We start from the raw sequence: 23475 nt of genomic DNA on the forward strand, positions 1-23475 counted from the left end.
AGAACAGTTTTTTATATATTTTCATATGTTGAGCATTAGTTAACGCAGTGTTGTTGTTTTCTTTCCAATTTCACCACTCAAAGTTCCTCTTAGAGCTGGTGAAGCTACAAAATAAAACTTCGCTAAAACATTGTACACTACCTACCCTGAATGACAAACAAGCTAATGTAACAGAAGGGCTAAAGGCTGGCAGGTACTAAAACCTGAGGGGAAACAAAAAGAGTAAGTACTGAGTATTACCTTTTTTCTACATTAGCTCTGTGAATGCTACTGTTGCTAATATTACTGGTGTAAATAGTAGACTGTTTGCTGAGACATTAACAGCGATATTAAGTTACAGACTGAGGTTAACATACTCTGCATCAAAGCTGTGTTTACTGTTTGCTTGCACAGCTAGCTTCTGAGAACACCTCACAGATGCTTGATTTTCAATCAGTTTGAAAGCAAAAAAAAACATTCAGTTTTCAGCATGTCTGACAGTCCGGTAAGATCTGAGGGTTGAGGAATTAGAGGCGAATATGTCTTTATCTCTTTTGCTTTGTTTGCAGACAAGCCAAAAGTAAAAAATTAAAAATTAAAAGAAGAAAAGAAACAAAGATGCAGGGAGGCACGTTATAGGCACCTACAGATGGGAGTGGAAGTGTTAAATCTGTGTAGCTGTGTGGAGCAGCTAACTCAGTCTTCCACTGGCCTGTCAGGGCCTGAGTCCTGCTGCATTTCCCAGAGGAGCTACATCTGCATGTCTGGAGACGGTGTGTGTGTGTGTGTTAAAAGAAATGCCCCCTAAGGCTCACTGTATATTACAACACAGAGGTCGTAGAGTAATACGACAGATAAAAGTGTTCAGGGGTGAAATTCAGTCAGCTTCATTCTCTGAAAAGTTAGAGTTGCTTTCCCACTGCAAATACCTCATGCCGACGGGACGCGACCCTGGAGAAGTTCTCTTAGGGCAATTGTGAATTCTTGACTTGACACAAGGAGTGAAGTCCTCAATTTTGTGATCAAAGTCCAACGTTTACTTAGCTGACACTGGAGCAGCTGAGAGAGAGCGAAAGAGAGAGAGAGAGAGAGAGAGAGAGAGAGGGAAAAAAGGGGGACTTCACAAGGATTTCATTCTGTGTCTCTGTGGTTTGAGTGTCGAGCTTCCTCCTTTTCAGCCACACTGCTAAAAAGCTACTCCCTCAGGACGACTTACTCAGCCTGCACAGACACTGCCACTATCTTGTGATCTCCCTACAAAAAGCACATGAAAGATATACAGACACGCACACAGACACACACACTCACATGCACAGAGTGAGGGATGTGTGTCAGAGATTACTTCAGTCACAGTATCTACTATTGCACTCTATTCTTATCTCTCCGCTGTTATCAACTCCCTCTAGACCGTAAGCACTGTTAACATTTCACCTCATTTCTAGTGTAAAACACTTCCAAGCCTTATTATCGTTGTCACGCAGCGTGTTTTAATTCCAAAAACCCTCTGTTAGACTAAAGAACTGTTTGCTGTGGCTTCACATTTTCAGTCCAACCTTTTGGGATCACTTTCAAAATCCCAGCACTGTTTATGGTACAGCACGATCTCGGGCATGAATGAACCTGTACTCTTCCAGTTTATCACCGGCATTGCTTATGAATTAGGTGAACCTTATCAATCATTTATGAGCCTCTCTGTGCTGTCATTTTCTTAGATCATAGCTCCCAGCGTCGTCTCGCTCAAAGAGTGTACGTTTGCACCTCACCGTCGACATGCAAGAAAAGATCCAAGCTGCTCCGTGTGACCATGTGGGAAATGCCAAAAGACTCCATTTCCAGCATGCATACAATCATGAGTTGGAGCAATGTGCTGAATAGTATTCTGTGCTGTATATTGAGCACCACCACTACCACCCGCACAGCTCACTGAAGTAACCCATCCCCCAGCTGAGACATTTATGTGACTACATTACAGCAACGTCCCATCCCCCCACTAAGTGAGCTTTTCTGAGCAGGTCCCTGGGGTGGGTGTCAGTGTGGAAAGCAGACCTTTTTCCCTGTCCATGGGATGTTATTGATGAGGTAAGGTAATGGATCCCCCTGCTGTGCTCACAGGACCACTGAAGATAAATCAGACAGTGGGTAAGACCCAACCAGCCATTCCACCTATCTCCACACTGAACTGCCATTTCATTAGCTTTATTTATGGGGGTTTTGCACTCTTCTGAAGCCCTCCCCTCTCTGTCCTCCCACTGAAAATGCTGCTATTTCTCTTCGTCCTTTAGTGCTATGGCAACCTATATACACCCCCACCCCATTCTTCCTCTTCTTCTTTTTTTTTTTTCCATCGAAATGGTAGTATTCGACCTCCCACACATTTTTCCTGGAACTAGTGCTAGCCTCAGTCTAGTTTATGTAAAAGTCAGCCTACAGCCTGTTATCTCACAGTGGACAAAGGGCTGGAATGGAAAGTGAAGGACATCCTGGGCTTTTTACATTAGATCCAAGTCTATAGAGCTCAGCATTTCCTGCAGAGCTGTATTTGAGTTGGCTGATCAGCAGCAATTCACCTTTGGGCTTACAGCTCTCCATGTAACAACAACAACAACAACAAAAAGCAGCCACTTGAGTAAGAAAAGAAATTCGTTTTTGGACCTTGCTGGAAAGGACTAGTTGAACTCATATCATCATCACAGATCAAATGTAATATTATGGTTTTTTTTTCTTTCAGAAAATGTGTCCAAAATTGGAAAGCAGGCACAATTCACTGCTCGAGCTGAACAAGCTCACTTCTACGCCCATGCCAGCAGAATATGACACTGATTCTTTGTAGCTTTTTCATCACTATTGCTTCTTAACTGCCAAGATTTATATCACAACTTTGATAGCACGCTTAGGAAAGTCCACAGCATCAGGAGCCGATTGCATCTGTACAAAGCATCAGTGTTATCGTTGTACGTCCTATCTGTTGATTGTAATGCATCCAATCAGAGGGCAGCTATCTATGCTGACTGATTTTTCTGACGAGCTTTACAAATGCCAAACCTCCATCCATATGCAAATGTATATTATATGCTAAACCATGTGTCTATCTACCTATGTACTGAAAGTGGTAAATGCAGTGAATCATCACACATCCTCCTCACATCAGTTTTCCATTGAAATTTTTTTTTTTTTTAACTTCCTTTCATGGTGAACACTGATCTCATGACAGTCCTGCTGGAACATGTCCATACAAGGTCCACTTTAGTGTACTCCACATGAATCCATGCAACCTGACAGATGGTTGACTGAGCTAAGCTCCTGCAATTTTTGACTCGAGCCCAGTTCCATCGGTTGACTTGGACATTAGACAAGTGTGAATATGCCTGTCACGCCCACACCAGCCAGAGGAAATTCAAGCATGATTTGTCACATGAAAGCAGAGTGTGCATCATATAGATGTGTTTATACATATCTATCTATCTATCTATCTATCTATCTATCTATCTATCTATCTATCTATCTATCTATCTATCTATCTATCTATCTATCTATCTATCTATCTATCTATCTATCTATCTATCTATCTATCTATCTATCTATCTATCTATCCAGCACTCTCTGTCTCTCTCTCTCTCTCTCTCTCTCTCTCTCTCTCTCTTTCTATATATATATATATATATAGAGAGAGAGAGCTGGTTATTTCAGTCAGGGGTTGAAATCACATTTCTGCCTTGCACAGATTTAAACTTGTACTCCAAACCAATATCTGTGATTTTGTTTTTTTAAAGCTGCTAAATTACATGGATGCATGATGTAACAAAGACACAGAGCACTATCCGACTTTGTATTACATGTGAGCGAGGCTGGAAAGATTCATATTATGTCTCAGCAGTGAGATTTAGTCTACACATGATCTTGATAAAAGGCAGGAAAAGAAAAAAAAAGAGAGAGAGAAAAAAGCGTTTGCTGGCTGTCGGCCAGGTGTGGACAGACTCAGGAAGTTAAGCCGGAATTCCAACAATGCAGGCAGTCGTTAGAGTCTTCAGCGAAGGTGCTGCCATTTCTGCTCTCAGTGCTGTCTTTGTTGTGGCGGCGAGGAGGCAGTTAGGTGAAATGCTGTGGCTGTGAATGCATTTCAGCCCTCGCTCTGAATTGCAAAAACCACGAGTGACGTGTGAATGATACAAAGCAAACAGTGGCATCAAAATCAGGCTCTTCTCTCGCGCCTGCGTCCAGGGGGGAAAGATAATTTTCCCAGGCTGTTTGACTCGAGCCCAGTCGTGACAATAATAAATGCCGGCAGTGACAGGATGAATTATGCCTCAGCTAAAAATGTACATCACAGCAATAGGAAGAAGCTGGCATGTAATTACACCGGAGATATAAATAGCGACGCATGCCTCAAAGTATCCATCACCTTCATCTAGAAATCACATTAGAAATGGTACACTCGATTTCAATTAGAGATGTTTTTTTGTATTTTTTTTTTATTTCTATTTATTAGAACAGACACATTTCCCGGATTAACTGTATTTGAATCCAATTAGTTTAAGCCTAAGTGAACATTCCTTAAATACTACCCATGAATGCACTAAAAAAATAAAAATGCCAGAGTCTAATAATGTGTTTCTAATCGGCCACGGGTTTTTGAAGGATGGGACCATGCGGCATGAGAGTATTTGAATTTGTAATCAAAGCTGATCATTCAGAAAGGGGAGCTCCATTAATCTGGCAGACTCCGGGTGGCGGCCCATCTTTTAAGAAGTGCTGTTTTGATGAGGATTTTCCCTCCAGCCTCCTCTCACCTCTAAAAGGCTTTCTATGCTGCTGCTGTTTTCACCTTGTGTGTCTCTGTGTGCCTGCGATGCAAAATGTGCTTCTGGATACACCAACTGAAGCAATCTGTGTACAAATGATGTCACCGTGACAATGTCACACAAGTGCAAGATACAAAACTTTACAGGTGTGCGGTTGAGATTAAAAAGCAGGTCAGCTCATACTGTTGATGGTCTGATCTAAAAGAAAGGAGAACTGCACATTACAGTTCATTCATTTGTTATATGTGTCACTCCTTATTTGCAGAAATTTATCTGGTGATAGAAAGATGTGGGCTGAGAATTCAATGGAGTTGTGGCTGTTGTAATGTCATCACAGGATGGTGCTTAGTTGATGTTTTATTTCCTAGCCATTATGGATGTCTGCAGTGCATCTGCCAACTGATTGCCTTTAAAATCTCCAAAGTCTGCTTAGTTCATGCTCTCACCCCTGGTGGTGCCTTTCATGTGGGCTCTGGATCTACTGAAGCAATCCTTTAGTTGCACGAATAACTTGTAGAAAAGATACCCCAGAGGATCCAAAAGTGAGCTGCCGAATTTGCTTTGCATTCAGGAAAAAGTGCGCCCTGTCCAGATTTATCAGTTGTGAGAATTTGGAGAGAAAGGCAAAGAGAGTGTTGTGTCCATTTGGCCTTTGTCTGGAGCTTTGTTTAACATTATGAGGAGTCTGGCTGCAGATAAAACACAGCTGTTGACATCAAAACTGGCAAGTGAGAAACATTTGCACTTTATCAACAAGCTGATAAATTGGGCATTGCAGATCTGGGAGAGATTGTTCAGACAAACGGCTGGGTCCAAAAAACCCAGCTGAAATAAACAGTTATCTCTCCTGCTCTGTGATGGCTGAACGAAGAGATGGTGGTTATACTGATGGTTAGAGGGGGTCTCCCAAACCGCAGAGCAGAAAGAAAAACACAGGGAAGAAAGAAGAAAGGAAGGAAAAAAAACAATCCCAACTGACATCATAGGAAAGGCTGCTGCTTAAATTTAGGGCGAGATAAAGCCTGGCTGGAGTGTGCCAGATAGTTATATGGCAAATACAGGTTGCCAAGGACTTGTCCAAGTGGAATAACACAATAAATAATCATAAAATTAACTGAAACTTACTACCATAGACTGTAAAAACCAGGATTACGTTTCAGCAGATTTTTTTTTTAATGAGCCCTGCTGATTGAAAAACAACAACAACAAAAAAAACCCACAAGGCAGCCAGACATTTTCCACAAAATCCTCTCTGTGACTCAAGTAGATGCAGCATGGGTGGTGACTTTTAGAAGCCAGTGTGAAGTAGAGAAAGCAGTTTCAGATCATTTGCAAGGGACCGGCTTCAGCAGAGTCATCAACTCAGTTCACAGCATGGCATGTTGTGATCTCCTGAATACTATCCTTCAATGTTAAGTCAGTGTATTCACAGCTTGTACTTCTCCATGGGAATCAAGCAGCACAGATGTAGACTTCCTGGAGTTTTAATGCTTGGGTTGACCCCCCTTTTTTTGGAGGCTCTGGGTTCATAAAGGAGCAGGGAGGGGTGTAACTGGAGAGGGCCAGTGCGTTTGAGTCTAATGTGTACCAATAAGTCCAGGATAAGATGGAAATTCTTGTGGACTGTTTGTAGTGTGTTAGATTATGATGGAAATTTAAGCAGCTGTACCGTGTATGCTTTATACATATATATTTGTTAATCACCTAAATAGCACACCTACAAATCTATTTGGAAAATTAATCATAACATTTTATTTACCAATGAAAATGAGTCATGCCAAATTACTATAATTTTGAATATGCTGTGGGCATGGGAAATGTGCAGCGCTTTGAGTAAAGAGGAGGAGCGAGAGAGCTTATGGACCTATTGAGAAAGACAGAGGCGGTTCATCCCTGCTATGGTCTCAGCAGCAGCAGCTCAGGGAGTAGTACTAGACCACTGTGTTGTGCAGGAACAGGCACGACGTATCCGAAAACCGCTAGCGGATTAAATGAAAACGAAAACTACTCTTTCATGTGGATTAATTCCGGGGAGAGACGTTTAGTCGAAGCGAGAAGACTTTTAAGCGAAATTGGACCGAGTGACGAGGATTGGGACGTTAGTCACAGTGCGATAACACCACCGAATGATTTCTTTTGCCCCGCCGCTAAGGTTAGTTAGCTTTCATTGCTCGCTGTGTCCATTGGTTTTGGGGGGGGGCGTCTGTTCTGCTGTTGGATGACGGGGTCCGGCTATTCTTTGGAGGAGAAACAGCAGTATTGACCTTTTCGAGTCTCTATGCTGTGCTATAGTTACATGACCTATCAGACCTGTATGAAATTAAATGTTTTCGCGGTGTTCGACTAGCTGGTTACCCATCTTGCCACAGTAGTGCTAGTTGGCTGGTTATTCCCAGCTAGTTAATTATTTTATAAATCCGGAACACGTGCTACATGGCTAGGCTAGGCTAGGCTGGCTAATGGCTAACCAGGGTAGCTTCCCAAGCTAGCTGTCAGAATGACCGAGTAGCCAGCGCCAGTTTTATTCAGCTGAATTAATCATACACTGGTGGTGACTCGTTACTGACGCTATTCCACACACAACACGACCAATATCCGACAATATTAGTGATTGTCAACTTTTTACTATACGGTACCAGAAAATGGGTTCAAGCTAAGTCATTTAGCCTGCTAACTTGGCTATGCACAATAGCGCCCGGTTTGCGTTTGTAAACACTGGTTGTACATGAAGTGAACGTAATGCGCTGAATCGGCTTTAGCGGGGACGAATTGGTTTGTTGTCAGATGGCTGATAAGCTATATTTGGCGTGCAGTAGTTTTGTAAGCAGCTTGATGTCAAGTCTCTAAAAACAAAAGTAAAGGGAGTTTGCGTTAGTGTTTGGCTTCTCAACATTGCTGCTGAGTGAGTATACTTGCTGGAGTTGGACTGGGGTTTTTGGACCTCTGTGTATTCTCCGGTAAACTGCATTCCTGTCTCTACAGTCAGTCTATGTAATGATAGTCCGTCATAAAAACATTCTAATTTTGGTGGCTCTAAGTAGTTAATCGCTATTGAGACACACCTGTTAATTCTGTAAAGACTGAAAACACTTTGGTTGGATACCTAAGGTAGTGAGTTACAAATAGTTTAAAAGACGTTTTCCTAATATTGAATGCTAGGGAGGACGTTCACCTTGATGGTGTCCTTGTTCTCTAAAGTTATTTGTTCTATAGTGTATATCTTCAACTCTTGTAACACGTACTGTAGATAAAAGCCGATTATCAGCAATCAAATAATAGGCATTTGTCTTGTGAAATTTGTGTTGCTGTGATTGTTCCCTAAGAAACACAAACTCATATTTTGTCTCATATCTTACTTTTATGTGCCTACGTTTGAAACGTGTGGGAACACACAATTGCGAACATACATAGTGGTATGGTAATGTATATTTAAAAACTTGCAAACCTTAAACTGTAACTGTCTGGATATCTGGGATTAAATGATGTATTTACTGATCTGTCCTCTCTGGTTATAAAACGGGGTTTTCCCCTGGATATAGTTTGACCAAGTTGGTAAGCCACTTTGATGCACTGTATCACGGATGACCAAAGAGTCAATGCATTTTCCTGTTTCCATTAGTACATAGATTATGCACGTCACCAATGATAAAAATAGTGATCTGTGGTAAGACCACAGGTTTGAAGCAGAGCTAAAAAAAACAACAACAAAAAAAGGAGTTGGACAACAATATGATGAGTGTGTTTGTGTAAAGCAGGCAATGCCTTATCACAAATGAATGAAATGTGTTTCACTCAAAATCAATCAGTATTAAATGCAATCCATGTATTTATTTTGCATGTGTTATAGCTATTCCAGTGCCTTATAACGCTTGTGTGATAGGTTATGCTAAACAACTGATTGCTTTAGATTACTTCCTGTCAACTGAAACATCTAACTTTATCAGCAGGAAGTTTTCCCGTTAAACATCTGGTACAGTGCACAAGTCAAATTGGGACAAATTTCCATAATATCTAAAGATAGTTGGAAGATAAATAAAGGGAAAGACCCTCTGATTCATTTCTTTTTCACTCTGATATTTATACATCAGATCCCACCCCTCCCCCAACACTAGCATGGTTTAACCACCCATTAACCACCTACTGCTCCACATTGCTAATTAGCATAAGCAACATGAGCACATGGGTAGTTAGGATATTATGATGTATGTGTGTGTGTTACTGAAGCTATTTTTATACACATGCTCTTTATAGCAACAAGGAGGGTGTTTTGTTACTGAAAATGGCTAATCAGCTGTTTCGTTTAATGCCATTTTCACCACCAACGTTGGCTAATGTACAAATAATGTTCCTGCAGTTACCAGTAATGATGAAGCAATCCCTCAGTTTCTCCGCCATAGCTTTTATGTAATCTTGTGATTGTCTCATTCATGTAGTCATCCTTGTTTGTTTGCATTTACATTCATGTATTGGATTGAAGCCCACGCTGTTGTTAAAGTAATGACAGTAATGGCTGTGGCAGCAGGTCGGGTGGGGGAAATATTGCGCCGGTACTGCGTCATGACACCGTAATATGTTATTTCGGGGGCTTCAAGCTAAGTATTATTAGAAACAAATATCATTTTCCTAAGCTTCAGCCCTCAATTTTTCTGGACAGCTGCATATTAAAATCGGTTGGACTGGACATTTAATGTCCTCTAGTACAAATTCTGTGTGATGTTTGATTGCGCAGGTTGTTTAGCTTATTTAGTACATTAATGTAAAATCACTCAATATTACAAGCAGTTATAGTACTTGTAGACACTTGGTGTGTGATCAGGCAGGCTGAAAAGCTTTTAAACCTCCTAATAATCCATAATGCACTCAAAATCAAAAATCTAATTCTGATGTGAATCCTCAAAATTGGAGTCTGTATTGCATAGTGTCAGGATTGTAAAGAGTTAAATTTGAGTGAGGCGATATCTCCCCCTTTTCCAGAAGGGTAATGGGGGCAGGAGATAATCCCGTGCTCTGCATGGAGCCTCAGGGAGACCGTTACACCGCTAGTTCAATTTCTTCTCTTATTAAGAAACACAACAGAGTTATGAAACCGGAAAGGGGAAGTTCTTGCTCATTTCATTTTATTTCATTGTGAAAGATGAATCCTTACAGTAAATTCTTGTGGGAAGACAAAGCACATTGCATCGCCATAAATCAAAGATTTCCATTAAAATTCCAAATGTCTTTCTTTCATAATAATAAATGTCACAAGTTCTTTATTTTTTATTTATGTGACCATTAGCTGCCTCTGATATAGCAGGTAATCTTCCACAAACAACAAAATATACCATATACAGGAAGAGCATGTGCAACACATCTAACTCTTGTAACTAAAATCATATTCTAGATGAGTTAAAAATGGTGTTATAGTCAGAGTAATGTGAGCATTTGCAGTACATGCATAGTAAAAGACTGCCTCAAATTTGATTACATTTTTTTTCTTTTTTTGCATTTGTTACATTTGAACTGTCAGATCAGTCTTGAATACACTCCAGACACATACATGGGCAGCTGGACACCTGATAACAAACTAATGTTCTGTTATACTACTTTGAAGTCAACTTGTTCATGCGTAGATATTGCAATGTACTGTAAATTTTCTATAGATTTTGCATGGTTACCCCCCTAAATAAACAAACAAAAAACATGAACATCCACATGGATCTTTGCAATCAAATTCTAAACCTGAGTTGATCCTAGTGGACTTGTGGATGTAGAAAGTATATAATGAATGCTTGAGACTTGGGTGTAGTGCCTAAGCATGTTTTTAATTTGGGGAAATAAATATTAAATATTTGCCAAAACACCTCAACTGGGTGTTTTGGCAAATAGGCAACACCATGGTGGAGATGGTGAACCCAAGTGAAGCTATGCAAAATACCTTTTTGTAACTCAAATCATGACGCGTGTTTAAAAGATTTACAGCCCTAACCACGTTTCATTACAAGGCTTTGCCTTTTCCTATGCTATCATCATAAATAAGAATGTTTTTAATGGCTTGCTGGTTAAATATATGCTACACTGGCTCACTGTTCCTTCTCATGGTACATATTTGAATTACAGGAAAGTACGGCCTGGTTATAGTCCAATTTTAGTTGATATTTCTTCAGCACAGTGCACACAAGTTTTGAACTGAAGTCATAGCGGTTGTTTCTTCACATTCTGATAGTGGATTTAGCACAGCAGGCATATTAGGCAAAACAACGTCTGTCTATATACATCCTAACTGCTAGCTTTATATGCTGTATGTCTTCAGACTTGACCAATCCTTGTAAAAATGAAGAAATGTACAGATATGTATTCATGGACATGTATGAATGTATGTAGGTAGGCAAATGTAATTTTTTCTTGATTCGGACTCAGTTGAGTGTCCTTAGTGCTCTATAAGGATTTTATTTGGATTTTAGAAATGGTATTTGTGGTATGGGAACAACACTTGCCTTGTACTTGCTTTTTGTTGGCCAGTGTCAAACCATGCATATACATTCTTAATCAGATGTTAACAGCTTACTAGATCTGGTGACATTTGTCCACATGCAATCCAACTCATCTGTCTGCTTGGTGTGTCAGGGCTGTAAGCCACTGTTTTATATCAGCTAAAGCCTTGATTCAAATCTCTACCCGAATCTTGGCTATACAGGCCAGTTGGATGGAGAATTAAATCACAAGTTCACATGGTTTCTTACCCTCATAATGCAGCAAATCCAAGCAGATGTGACTTTTCCAACACTTAGCACTTGACACAGCAAATTAAATGTTTATTTACTCTAACTGCTGCACAAACAGAGTGATTATAGGGAAACGACACAAGTTTAGTACACGGTGCACTTCATGAACCCTCAAGTTTACATGTGGAAACCTAAGAGAGAAATATGAGGCAGTCTCTGTAAAACTGCCTCACAGGCTCTTTCCCTCCTCCAACCCAGTTTCCTTCTCACTGGATGAGTAAGTGCAGCTGTCTAGCATTTCTTGCTCACTAGTGGACTGCACCTGGTAGGTTTTGTGTGTGGAGAATGTTATGCATGACTCAGTGTGATAGAATATTATGATCAAGCACAGCTGGTCTGTTGCTCTGCTTCAGATTACAATCTAAGTGCTATTGAACTGGACAATGGTACCACCCCAGCTCTAGTGGCTACATGGGGGGGGCCGAAGTTAGGCAGCTGTGCTATTTTTTTTTTTAATTTTTTTATTTTTTGTGATTGCAAATGGAAAAACTTGTTGTGATGTGTTGTTCAAAGAAAATGTCTCTGATATTGGTTATCCTGCAGCTTCAGATTTCTGCCCTAATCATCTAAGTAATCTAATTTTAACATTTAGGCAGTTATAGAGAGGAGGAGGTTGGGCATGTTCTGTCTGCTGGCCTAGGGATTGAAAGGGTATGGAGGTCAGACCGATTCTGTGTCCATCACCTTGCAAAGTTTAAAAACGGGAGATCTATTCTTCAATCAGGAATTTGTGTTGCTTGAGAAGTAACCTGTAAAATTCCTCATGTATAAACATTGAAAACTGATTGCCTATCTTGTTATAGTAGACATTTATTATTTTTTTTACACTCTTTAGGGTGTTCATGTTGACCTTTATTGTAAAGTAGTCTATCAGGGTTTTAAACAATACCTTATTTTTTGGCTGTTTGGCTTTTGTGTGTTTGTGTTACATACAAAGTACTTCCAGAATAATTTTGTGGTATATAGGCTGTAGATGATGTTGACAGTTGATATGGCGCTCTATCACTGCGTTAATGCACTACCTGTTCCTGTCAATTACAAAAACTGTATAAACAGCAGTCTAAACTGCTACTATTGTTTGTATTCATGTTGTGGCAGTATGCATTTCTAGTGGGGTTTTTTGGTATGTGGAAGAACACGTTTTATAAGCCCATGCTTTATCGTAAAACACTTGAATCTTAGGTTAGTAACAAGAATTTTTTTTTTTTTTTTTTTTTTTTTGAGCACCAAACTTCACTTCCTTTTGTTACAATGATCTATTACAGGAATCGTTGTATCTTTTCCTTTTTAGGTTAGCTTGCTCCTTTTTATTAAATGTCATGAGTTTCTCTTTTAGTCGGTGACTTTGAAGATTAGACATGACTGCGTTTTAAATACGAGAGAATATGATCAAATGTTTAATGTTGAGCTACTTAATTTACTCTTTTTTTTGTTTCATCGATACAATTATGAAGATAATTAAATGGTCAGAAAAGATACTTAGCACTTCTTATTGTGTTGTAAAACACCATCTCAAAACCTCTTGTGATACACCTGTGTTTGGATGCTGTTATTAGAAGGTAGTCATTTATTATTCATAAGGTGTTCTGTTTTGATTTCCCTAGCTATGAATTATTCTTGCTATTAAAACCAGTCACCCATATTTAAACGCTATAAAAGAGAGCCAGACAGCGGATTAGCAAAGATTAGAAATGGCTCTGTGGTAAGTGATTCACTTGACTCTCTTACGCAACACAGATGACAGCATGGTAAAGGGCATTACTCTTGTTTGTGTGTAGGCTACCAGTGTGGGTAGTGTTGCATTTGCCTCTCTGATTAGCCCAAGTTTTCTACTAAGAGTGTGTTACAGCGTTGTTATTTGTTTTTTTGTTTTTTTTTCCCCCATTAAAGGATGTTAGTTAGCCAAGCTGAGAGTTGGTGAACACATATCAGCTGTATTCCACTGTAGAAGTGAGAGGTATGAAAGTGTAATTACTGATTGCGTGTGCTTGTGTGAGAGGACTGAACTCCTGTCTTGACATGTACCTTGGATCCATGACAGTGCAGTTTGGAACAAATTAGTCCTTTTGAATGTGCCTGTACATCAAGCTGTTGATATGACATCTGGTCTTTGCTTTGTAATGTTTGGATTTATTCCCTGCTTAAATGGTTCCCTGACTGTAATTAATTCAAGCTTGTGTGTCATATTTGGGAGCGGTGTATTGTTTGTGCCATCTGTGTCAATACTGGAGGCATGTATGGACTTTAGTATTTGGCAATACATGCACGATGTCAGTGTACATGCATAGACACCTTGTCATGCACAACTGGAAGTTCTATGAAGCTGCTATCATGAGGGGCAAAAAGGCCCTCGGGTTGCATGCTGCCATACTGAAGAACATTTCAAAGTTCTTGAATAATTAAGCAGCAGTGCAGGGGACGTAGGTCAGCTCAGCAGACAAGTGCACTCCTCAGTTTTATTTCCTGCTGCTTAGAATTGAGAGCTGAATGTCAGGTGGACTTTAAAGAGCCAATGGAGAATAAAGGGAGATTCATAAGTTAAAGCTTCATGTTATCATGTCCCACACAGCTGGGAAATAACTTTGTGTGTCAGTAACAGATAAATGATATTTTGTACTCTAACAGTAATGGCCGTACAACAATTTCTGCATAAAATGTAAACTGTTACATGAACAATTCCTTATCTTTACTTTGTGAACTTTACCAGACAAGTTATGAAGGCGGAGTTGGAGTATTGTTGTGCATTTTTTGACATTTCTGACCTGAATGAATAAGGTTTATCTAGACAACTTGAATTTATATTATTTAGTTCAGATTTTTGGATTTGCCTCACTTGTAGTGCATTTGCATAACTGTTAATTTTACAAGTATGCTCAAAGAATAAATGAACAATATAATTTAGCACTGTGATAGAGAACTTGAGTTGTTTCCAGTGGTTTTACTTACCTACTTACCATTGAATATCCTCGATAGGCCAGTTTTGGCTGATAAAATCCAGAATGCATGTGATAATACAACAGTCGGAAGCGAAAGAAAGTACCTTTATATCTCGGACATAATGCAAACACTTAGCAGAAGATGTAATCATTTAGCTTTGTCAATATACAAACTAAAACATGGCTTTACATAGCTTCCAGGTAGGAAACATCAAGCCAAATTTGAAGTGCCTTTGGCCTATTTTCTATCTGAATGCCACCAGATGGTGATAGCTGTGGTTGCAAAAAGACGTGTGTTTCTATGGAAGTATACGAGGAAAAGCTTTCGTATTTGACTTAGTAAACGATTTCCTGCTGAGTTTATGGTCTCAGTCTCTCATTTGGGGTCGTATTAAAAATTGGGTTTATCTTGTAAATCTTGGTCACACTGTTTTGAAGAGTAGAATTATTTGTGGTTTACTTATTGGGTCGTGACTTCTGCTTCACAAGCCGTCAACCAGCCAGCAAGTGGTTTCACAATCAAACCCTCCCCTGCCTGTCACATCTGAATTTTGAAACCAAGATGGCGACAGCAGAAATGCCAATCTTGAGGGTTCAAAACTAGACTTTAGCTTGGTTAGTGAGCTTCACTTTTAAAGACAAAAAAGCTGCTAATTAGTGCTACAAGACTATTAAAATGCTACACATGCAGGGCAGCAGTCCAGTGCAGTAGCTTGAATTGTCAGAGGAGAGGGACAGACATTGGTTTTCGTGGCCTTTCCTAGCACACCTGTCAGTCAAAGAAGCCATACAGATATCCAACTACCATGTATTTAGTTGCTTTACAAGGGGAGAAATAGTCATAGAGATCCAAGTTGCTTTTATTTTTATATATATATATCTATCTATCACACACACACACTTTCATTTTCATTTGTTTTGTATGTAGGCGTATTCCCGTAAACTCATTCTTAGGCACTTATTAAGATTTTTGTTGATTCTTCATAATGGAGTTACCAGAGAAATTACGTAAATTTTGCTTCCCTGGCGTCAGCATGTGTGAGTGAGCAGGAGGGGAGTATCTTTTAGATCCTCAAGAGTGTTTTGGTTGAGTGGCTTTGCTTGCATGATTACAGGGAGTCATAGTTGGCAGTGTGTGAAGGCCTGTGTTCTACACTGGGCAGCAGGGAGGGGGCAGGGCGAGCCTTATGTAATTTCACACAATGTCGCTGAAGCGGCCAGTAGCGAGGGAACAGGCAGGAAATCCAATAATGGCTCTACTGTACACCATAGACACAGCTGGATGACCACATCTGGAGGTTCAGGACAGCCAATCGCTGGTTCTGTTAGTCTCTCACCACCTCCTGGCTAGTCCTTTCCTGTCAGATTAGTCCATTTTAAAGTCTGTGTTGAAATGGTGACAATGATGCGTGTAGTCTATTGCAAAATACAAATGCATTTTTTCTTCTTCTTCACATTCTTTTTACCTTATGTCTGATACAGCTATCCTAGTGGATTATTCTGAGTAGTTATATATTTTTCTTTTGGTTGTTTACTGTGGGTATAACAGTAGGTGAATCATAGTGGGTTTTTTTTGTTGTTTTTTTTAAAACTACACCTTTTATACTAATAGCTTCAGCATACCAGTCTCATAGAGGTTTCCCTTAAAGGTGTGTAGCAGAGCATCTCCCAAAGCTAAACTACTAACATGGTTTCAAACCTAAGTTTTACCTTTGGAAAAGGGGTACGTACTTTCAAACAGCTCTCAGGGATGACTTCCCTGATGGTTCTCTGTAGCAAACCTAGCAAATCTAGTGCTTCACTTAGCTTTTGGGCTAGGGTCCAACCCTAAATTGGCAGCAATACTGAACCCTAATACCCACCAAATCTAAATGTTTTAAGATTTATGAGAGTTCTGTAATTGGCTTTTCTTATGAGAACACAGTACTGGCACTACAGCCTGAAATAGACATCTAAGCAGCATTAATGTTAATAAGTGTAAAATATATGTGATGCATATGCAACAAATTAGGTGACCTACGTTTGACACATTTCTTTTCAGTGCACAGAATATCAAGGCTTTTAAGAATCGTATTGCATTGTATGGCAAGCATTATTTTTCTACTTTTCTTGTCAAACTAAATGGCACAGTAGGTTTGTGTTTTAAAGGACCTTATTTGGGTAGCATTACATTGGTTATTTTACCTAATAAGAGTCATATCAGTGAAGCTTCCTGTGCTGTTTATACTTGAATACTTCCACTTTCATTTTCAGTCACGGCATCTGAAATAGCTTTGTTGTTATTTTTTTTTTCTTTTTTTACTCATGTCTCATGGCTGCAGGTGTCTTTGTTTCTAATCATGCTGCTGTTAGTGTGATAGGCAGTGCTGTTCCGTCAGATTTAAAATGAAAGGTCTGACAGGCTGTGGTTAAGGGTCATTGTACCTCTTTCTATCAGGCAAATTACAGCTGTGTCAAAGTTGACTGTGGGTGTTCACACTTTTTGCACAATGTCTTCAGTTGCTGACTGTGTGTTGTGACCGCAGATTTCCTTTGTGAAAGTCAAGCAGGGGTAGGCTGCAGTGTTTGGGTAACTAGGGTAACTGCTTTCCTATGTGGCAGCTAGCAGTGTTATCATTAGGAAAGCTTCTAGCATCCTTGCACCTATTGCCAGATTAAAATCGAGTACATTCAAAAATAAAATGCAGATTCCGGCCTGATTTTCAGACATTTGAATGTTGACATCTTTGTATGTTATCTCTAGATTAACCAAATTTGCCACAGTGTGCGAAGTATACTTCACCTCTTAGCCTTTTTGTTCACAGCGCTTTTTAAAATAGACACAGAAAGCCAACATTAGTGTAAGTTTAACCTTATTTCAAGCTGAAAACTCTGAGCAGTCTTTCTGTTTTGATGACATAGGAGGGCTTCACATACGTGGTGGTCTGGGTGTTAGTGATAGATGGATATATCTTCATATCCCCATATTCATTACTAGTCCAAATATATTGAGATATGCCAATTCTGATGCACATTTCAAAGCCTAAATGCTGAACACACAAGAAATCTGTTTTTGACAATTTAAGCCACACTGGTGACTGCTTTGACGTGGTGTCTAATAGTTTGGAGCAGTAGTTAAGTAAATGTAAAATTCCTAATAAAAACCTAGCAGTTATTAATAAGTTTGGGTGAGTCCACTGTTGCGGAAAAGAGGGAATATTTTTCACAGGCGCGCTGTTCCTCGTGCTGCCTAAGAATAATTGAAAGCCTACTGATGTAGTACTTGTCACCTTATGAAAGCAACACCAGTGATTGTCTAACTAATGAGAACCGCACCAGCCTGAGTCTCCAGCTCTCATATTTAATTAATGCATTAGCACACCAGGCAAATACCCTCTTCATTGGCCAGATGCCGCTGATCATCGCATATCACACGGGTTGTCTGTTGGCACAAATCGTGCCTGTGTTCTTTTTAAAAAAATTTTTTTTTTATGGCTGTCTTAGATTAAACATGTACTTACAATAAGGTATTTCTTGCATCATGACCTCTTTACAGCATTGATTTTTATGTCGTCATCCTACTTTTTAATGGCAGCAGTCTACCTTGTCGTCATTGTTTTGATATTTCAGCCTGGCACTAGAAATGCTGGTGCACTTTGGTTTGGATCTTTTAAGTGTTTTTGTTCTGAGATTAACTGAAAGGTATTTACAATCACCTTCTCTCTTTTTCTTTTCATTTTACTTTTTGTAGTACGTCTTCTTCTTGGCGTTTCTGTTCATGACACGGGCCGATCAGAATGAATTATTTAAACAGTGAAACAAGGCAAAGTCATGTCTGGGAAACATCAGTGTCAAGAGAAACCTTTTTTTGTCTTTAAATATAAAACGAAGTTGGTGAGCTCACTTGGAAATAGTGTAATGATTTCCACTGTATCATCTTAGGATGGGCATTGACCTTCTTTATGTCTTTTGACCTTAAAAGATCTATTTGGGCCTAATTGTTAGGCTTCAGTGGATTAATTGCAAGGGCTCTGTTTCTGTGTTAAATTTCTGTGGATGGGGAATGAGGAAAAATGTTGGAGTAGAGCTGCATGAATGTGCAAGACTATGCTAAAGTTTCTCCAGATTTAGCTATAAGACTGCAGGTCCCCCCTGCCAAAAAAAATAAAAATAAAAAATAAGAGCACCAGAGTTGAAAAATATGAAATCATGTTATGACTACCACAAGATGTTAAGGGTGTCCAGTGACATTAACCAGACCTGTCTCAGATCACCTGATATGTCTGGGCAGTTCGTACATCTGAAATGTATTTTGCCAATAACCATTTGGTGCTATATAAAGACACAGGAAGTGCAAAGATGTGTGAACAGACTGGTTTTTCTCCTCTCACTGGATCAGCTGCAGACTGGTAAAGACCGAAAAAATACATGGACACACTCAGGTTAAAGTCCCGTTGAAACACAAGCTTACACCACTTGTAAATGTTAATACAGGAGTTTACCAAGACTGTAGGAGAGTGTGCTTTCAGTACCTGTAAGAAATCTTCTGCCATGTAGATAAAATGGTTTTGAAGCGTCTAATCAGGACGTCAGGGAAGCACAAGGTTGTTTTTGTTTTTTTGTTTTTTTAGATTAATGTGTAAGAGAATCTACTGTGTAATGGTAATCGAATTGGTTTAAAATTAACAAAAATGACAGTACAGCATCTAATTTGGATTCACAGAATTTTCAGAAGATGTAACATTTTTGTGATTTATTTAGTTATCGGAACGATAGAAGACATCTATCGGGATATGAGATTTTGGTCATATCGCACAGCCCTAGTGGCCACATTTTTCCTGTCACTTAGATGAATGCTGCTTTCACTCGCATCTCTTTAAAATACAGGAAGGTCCCAGAGAGGCACTCTCTGGGTGTCTGAGCCGGGTAGTGAGTATAACAGCCTCACCTACTTGTTGTTTACAAGTGGCAGCCAATCACAAGAAAGTTGGCATAAAGGAAGGGGTAAGGGAGCTAAAATGGCCTGTTTGAGATGGTGGATGAACTGAGGGGATACACTAAGACCCAGTTTAGGATAAACACAGATTACCTTGAACTGTAAATCATGCAAAGCTACTTCAGTTCAGAATAAACATATGGAGCTGGTAGTGAGCTTACTAGGTCTCTGCTAAGGATACAATTACAGCGCTGTATCTTTACATGGCAAATAGTTGTTTGCTTCTATTTTAGTATTCACAATCATGTATATAAAAAAATCCTTTAATTTTCTCAGGAATGAGGACAATCAATTGTGCTCAAGCTACAAAGTCTGAGCACACTGAGATTTGAATAACTGTTTATATCAGTAGAATGAAACTGTTGTTTGAAGTCTGCCTTCTGCTCCACTTGAAGACTGCAAGCCGTCTGTGTGCTCTGTGCTAGTATTTCCAAAGCCATTCCTAAAATGGAGAGGGAGGGTGGGGTGTGTGGGGGTAAGAGGATGAAATATTGGCTTGCACTGCTGAAGGTTGAGGCCCACTCTACTATGTGGAAAAGAAGAGAGTAAAAAGAGAGTGGGGAAGGAAGGCACGCTAGAGCGAGAGAGTGAGGTGACTGAGTTCATTTGCAGCATTGGAAGCAAGCCAACGACTTGCCTGTGGGTGTCTGTAGCAGTGCCAGTGCATGTGTTTAGCCTGTCGCCTGGAAGGCCCCTTTCGCTTCAGAGTGGATGTCAAAGATCACTCATTGTGTTGGTTCTCTCATCTTGATTGAGGTTTTTTGTTCTCTGCCGATCTTAGGGCTGCTCAATTAATCGAATTTTAATCACGATTACGATCTGGGCTTTCAACGATCATTAAAAATGACTGAGCCGATTATTAGCCCCTCCCTCATTTATCCGCGACACCTTAAAGGCCGTCTGTGAAAATATTGTCGGGCATAAACCAGTCCGTGGCGCAAAAAAGGGTGGAGACCGCTGATTAAGAGGACCCGAGGGAAGCTTGGAAAGCTAAGCAGAAGTTATTTGGAGAGTGACTGCCGTTGGTTGAAAAGAGAGTTTAAAAAAAAAAAAAAAACTTCAGTGGTGTTGCACACTATTTTATATTATTTTTTTAAAGTTATTGTTAACCCTTTAAAGCCGGTCAGAGCAGCACGCTCCGTTTTGCGTAACTATTGTTAAATCCCTGTAGAACCTGAACCGTGTAAGCTAGCGCAATAATTTGTTTTGCATATGAAACCGGAGGAGTTGTACTTACATCTGATGCCATCAGCTTGTCCTAGGTCACGGTTTCGTTCCACATATAGCTTTGCAAAAATTGCATAAAAAGCGCTTGCAGGAACAAAAACATAATATTCCAGAAACACGCTTTGCCGTTCCTATCAGCTGTTCGTAACACTTCCCACAGTAAAATGATGCACATGCTGTTTTCTTTGCAAATTTGCATCATAGGATTGTTTTTTGTTTTTCCTGCAGTATATAAAAATTGCTGTATCTCCAAAATAAAACTATGAAGACACTCAAAATAAATTTCCTGTGGTGGGAAACTATTTTTTTGCAACTTTATTGTATTTAAAGTTTTGAGGGATAAACCTCTTAAATTTCTCCAAGTAGAAATATATGTAAACAAAACAAAAGCGATTTTCAATTTTTTTTGTAGTTTATTGCACTTTTTTGCAATTTATGTAATTACTATGCACTTAATGCATACATATTATTAAAATATGGGCTATAACAGTTGTATTGATGTATAGCAACTTGAAATGCTCCCACAAATGGCACTACAACATGTAAAAAAAATAATAATATAAGCTCTGGTGGACTTGGTTCTATGGTAGGTCTTAAAGGGTTAAATAAATATCGTCAAATAATCGTGATCTCAATTTCAGTGAAAATAATCGTGATTATCATTTTTGCCATAATCGAGCAGCCCTAGCCGATCTTGTGACGGCCTGCAGACTTGTTTTCTCACTTCTCAGGGGAATCTCTCTGAACACGACAGTCATCAAAGAGAGGTTTCTGCGTGGGTAGGCTCATCTCACCCCGTTTAAGTCTTTCTGGCCTCTTTTTTTTGACCTTTTATTTTGAATAGTACACATTATGTCAATACAGTAATAGTGTCTTAAATTATTTAAGGGTTTCTGCTAAAGGACTTTCCCTCTGTGGTCTGTTTACTCAAGTCTGTCTGACCAAACAATGAGTGTGCACTAGTTTTGTGAAAATATTTGAAGCCACAGTTTAGACTGCGAGACACAAAGGCACAGTCTCTAGTTGGTGTGAGACTCTGAGCAGTGTTTTCCCATCTTGTGGCCTCTATGAGCCTATGTTTACAGAGCTCCTCTGTTTCTTACAGTCAGAGCCATGTTCAGCCTTTCGTAATAGAGCCCTTTGCGTAACTGAAATCAAGTGACACTTTGTGTTTGTGACAGTTGAACAGGAAGGAAGGGTAGATAGTGCCCCTCTTTGTGCTGGGGAAAAAAGACTCAAAATCATAGTCAGACAATGGAGACTGGCACAATAGTACTCTGCCCAAAGTAGTGCTGTGATTTGGTCTCTGGTTCATTGTGCTATAAAAAGTTCTACTTTATTACCAGTTGCAAAGATTATTACTCAGCCTGTCCCAGCTGAGAGACTTGAAAGGAGCTCACTATGAGGAACTATAGCCAGTAGTTGCGGTTTGTCATGTGACGTCATGGCCACAATACTCAAGAGTTGTTCGCCATATTGAATGTGATACAACCACCGGCTGCTAGGGAACAACATGTATTCCCCGACTGGCTGGCAGCGGTTACTGAAGGCTTCTGGCTGTTGCTGGATTAAATCTATTGCTGCACCAAGTGATTCATTTGGTTGCTTGCAGATTGCAGTGATTGACTGTAGTTTTTAATGTTTGTCTGCCATTACTTGCTAACCTGCCAGCTTTTCTGGAGCAGCCCAGCACAATATCGTTGCCACTTTCCGTAAAATAGTGAACATTAATTTTTCGTTGTAGAGCCAAACAGCATATTAGTTTTCCTTATTATCTATTCTTTAATAATTTAAATCTAAAATTAGACTAATCTCAGTGTAGGCAAAGTGCTTCTTTCTATTACTCAAATTAATATTCCAGCACTAAAGAAATTAAGTACTGCTGCTCAGTTAACAGCCAGTAGCAGTAGTTAAGGCTCGATTTGTTAATGCAGTATTGGAAATGGAGGGTTCCACATAGGATATAGGGCATGTCTTTCATATGTGTGTCATCAATAAAATTGGGAAGTAACCAAATGAAACAAGATAATGTGTTTGTAGTTTCTGTTCTAATAGTCATTAATTTATCAAATCACTAAACATTGTTGCATATTAAAGTATGAATACATAGTTGGTATTGCTTATTTCATATGTTTAATAACTACTTATGTTTGTTGTTAAGTGTTTTTGCATAGCGTTTTTTAGACTAAAGTAAGAAACTACTCTGTGTCCTATCTTGTCGTCGAGCAGTGAAATGCATTTGGACTTGTTTTGAGCGTTTGGCTCAGTGACAGTGGCTTTCCCATTCAGTTTACAAAATTGCAGTGCACTTAAAGCACTTTGCTATCTTGTCAAGATTTCGATCAGTGCCCCTGTTGAGTGCCCATATTTCACCATGCCTCTTGTTGTGCGCCACACACAGCACTGAAACATGAGCTATGAGAGGGAGGCGTCATTAGCCAAAGCCCTGCAGAAATGGCAGGAGGCCTAATTTCTCTGCTGGCAGAAGTCACAGGGACACATGTCGCAGGCACTAGTCCATCCACTACTACTACTACTAGCAAAGCAGGCTTGTAAGTGTGCCTGAGAATGACGGTGAACATCATGTGGAGAGTGAAATCTCACAAATAAGACTATAAGTGTATCCATCCATCCATCCCATTGAGAAACAAATTTCATATATATATGTATATGTATGTATATGTATATGTGTATATATATATATATATACACATATGTATATGTATATGTATGTATATATATATATATATATATATATATATATATATATATATATATATATATATATATATATA

General features: G+C 39.4%; 1 protein-coding gene across 4 annotated transcripts in view; it reads left to right on the top strand.

The window, feature by feature from the left end:
- The first annotated feature begins 6677 nt into the window (after positions 1-6677).
- The window catches only part of ncor2 (nuclear receptor corepressor 2), a 91811-nt gene continuing 75013 nt past the window's right edge, over positions 6678-23475 (top strand). For all 4 annotated transcript variants that reach the window (XM_082555934.1, XM_082555935.1, XM_082555936.1 and 1 more), the window contains exon 1: positions 6678-6930. The gene's annotated coding sequence lies outside the window, so the exon portion shown is untranslated. The remainder of the gene's footprint in view (positions 6931-23475) is intronic.

The sequence above is a fragment of the Aulonocara stuartgranti genome, assembly GCF_965226115.1.
Source record: "Aulonocara stuartgranti genome assembly, chromosome: 12".
In the NCBI taxonomy this organism is placed as follows: Eukaryota; Metazoa; Chordata; class Actinopteri; order Cichliformes; family Cichlidae; genus Aulonocara; species Aulonocara stuartgranti.